The 2,500-nt window shown below is 44.6% G+C and overlaps 2 non-coding genes across 2 annotated transcripts; both read right to left on the reverse strand.

The window, feature by feature from the left end:
- Positions 1–638: 638 nt before the first annotated feature.
- Positions 639–745, reverse strand: LOC142210963 (U6 spliceosomal RNA). The gene has a single exon (XR_012717068.1). It is a non-coding gene; the product is annotated as a U6 spliceosomal RNA (small nuclear RNA).
- Positions 746–1,583: 838 nt separating this feature from the next.
- LOC142210964 (U6 spliceosomal RNA) lies at positions 1,584–1,690 on the reverse strand. Its single transcript, XR_012717069.1, has one exon. It is a non-coding gene; the product is annotated as a U6 spliceosomal RNA (small nuclear RNA).
- Between the last annotated feature and the right edge of the window lie 810 nt (positions 1,691–2,500).

Raw genomic sequence — 2,500 nt, forward strand, 5'->3', positions numbered from 1 at the left:
GATTGCGACAAGAGAATATGCAAAACACTTTGCCAGTCCCAGAGGATGCTGGGAACAACAAAGGTGTGGGAGGAGCAAAAGAAAAAAGCGGGAAGAATGGAACTAAACTTAAAACTCCTCCAGAACCCAAATAGGAAAGCTATCTACAGGGCCCCTCACCTACCTACTACCAAGTATTTAGAATACCGCTGTCTTCTCATATCAAGCTATTTATTTAGGGGGGTCAGATCTGGGAACTTTATCAATATAGGGGATGGTCTTGTCTGGGTAGGTATTTAGGGGATCTGTATACAAGGAGGGGGTCTAGTCTGGGCTTTGTTTTACCTTAGGAGGTTGGGTTTATTTAGGGGATCTGGTCTAGGGTCAGTATTTCTTGGGGGTTGGCTCCGGGCCGCCTTTTAGCTTAGGGGGTGTAGGGTCTGCCTTCATTAGGGAGTCTGGTATGTGCATTAGTTTAGGGGATGCCATCTGGGGTCTCCATTTGCGTAGGTGGTTTGGGTCGTGTAGCAGCTTGCGGGGTCGGTGTTGCTTTAGGGGGATGTGATGTGGGTCATAACATATGTGTGTCGTCAGACCAAGACGCGTTTGGCTGACTGGAGACTACTGCTATTCCTCCCGAGTGCATGAAAGAATTGCGTCAAAATATGGAACGCTTCACGAATTTGCGTGTCATCCTTGCGCAGGGGCCATGCTAATCTTCTCTGTATCGTTCCAATTTTAGTATATGTGCTGCCGAAGCGAGCACGACTCCTTGGTCTTCATCTCTTGATATATATGGTCCTCTGAAATTAGCCCTTGTAAATTATGGAGAGAGAGAGGCCCGTATATAGGAATCTTAATCCCAGGAATCTACAGTGGATCATGAGGCTCATTCTCTCCAACATTCCAGGGTTTTCTTTCTGAAATCTGTAAGAGGAGAAATACAAAGACGCAAAGGCATTGAAGATTGCGACAAGAGAATATGCAAAACACTTTGCCAGTCCCAGAGGATGCTGGGAACAACAAAGGTGTGGGAGGAGCAAAAGAAAAAAGCGGGAAGAATGGAACTAAACTTAAAACTCCTCCAGAACCCAAATAGGAAAGCTATCTACAGGGCCCCTCACCTACCTACTACCAAGTATTTAGAATACCGCTGTCTTTTCATATCAAGCTATTTATTTAGGGGGGTCAGATCTGGGAACTTTATCAATATAGGGGATGGTCTTGTCTTGGTAGGTATTTAGGGGATCTGTATACAAGGAGGGGGTCTAGTCTGGGCTTTGTTTTACCTTAGGAGGTTGGGTTTATTTAGGGGATCTGGTCTAGGGTCAGTATTTCTTGGGGGTTGGCTCTGGGCCGCCTTTTAGCTTAGGGGGTGTAGGGTCTGCCTTCATTCAGGGAGTCTGGTATGTGCATTAGTTTAGGGGATGCCATCTGGGGTTTCCATTTGCGTAGGTGGTTTGGGTCGTGTAGCAGCTTGCGGGGTCGGTATTGCTTTAGGGGGATGTGATGTGGGTCATAACATATGTGTGTCGTCAGACCAAGACGCGTTTGGCTGACTGGAGACTACTGCTATTCCTCCAGAGTTCATGAAAGAATTGCGTCAAAATATGGAACGCTTCACGAATTTGCGTGTCATCCTTGCGCAGGGGCCATGCTAATCTTCTCTGTATCGTTCCAATTTTAGTATATGTGCTGCCGAAGCGAGCACGACTCCTTGGTCTTCATCCCTTGCTATATATGGTCCTCTGAAATTAGCCCTTGTAAATTATGGAGAGAGAGAGGCCCGTATATAGGAATCTTAATCCCAGGAATCTACAGTGGATCATGAGGCTCATTCTCTCCAACATTCCAGGGTTTTCTTTCTGAAATCTGTAAGAGGAGAAATACAAAGACGCAAAGGCATTGAAGATTGCGACAAGAGAATATGCAAAACACTTTGCCAGTCCCAGAGGATGCTGGGAACAACAAAGGTGTGGGAGGAGCAAAAGAAAAAAGCGGGAAGAATGGAACTAAACTTAAAACTCCTCCAGAACCCAAATAGGAAAGCTATCTACAGGGCCCCTCACCTACCTACTACCAAGTACCGTATTTTTCGGAGTATAAGACGCACCGGACCATAAGACGCACTAAGGTTTTAGAGGAGGAAAATAGGGAAAAAAAAAATTAAGGAAAAAAAATTGGTGAAATATTTAATAATCTAATATAATATTTCACCAATGTAAATAGAACCGGGGGCTTTCGGACACAGGGATACCAAATGTGTATGTGTTTCACAGTAATGTTTTTGTTTTATATGTATTGTAGGGCTATGGGGGTGATTTGAACATATCTATCTATCTAATCTATCCTATCTATCTAATCTATCCTATCTATCTATCTCCTATCTATCTATCTGTCTGTCTGTCTGTCTATCTATCTATCTAATCTCATCCATGGATGGAAAGAGACACCCTGCAGTGAAGCTATGTAAGAAGAGAAAAAGGGGCGGGCCAGACGGGTGAAGGAGGTGTGGTTTTCT

The sequence above is a fragment of the Leptodactylus fuscus genome, chromosome 6 (assembly GCF_031893055.1).
Source record: "Leptodactylus fuscus isolate aLepFus1 chromosome 6, aLepFus1.hap2, whole genome shotgun sequence".
NCBI classification, from domain to species: Eukaryota; Metazoa; Chordata; class Amphibia; order Anura; family Leptodactylidae; genus Leptodactylus; species Leptodactylus fuscus.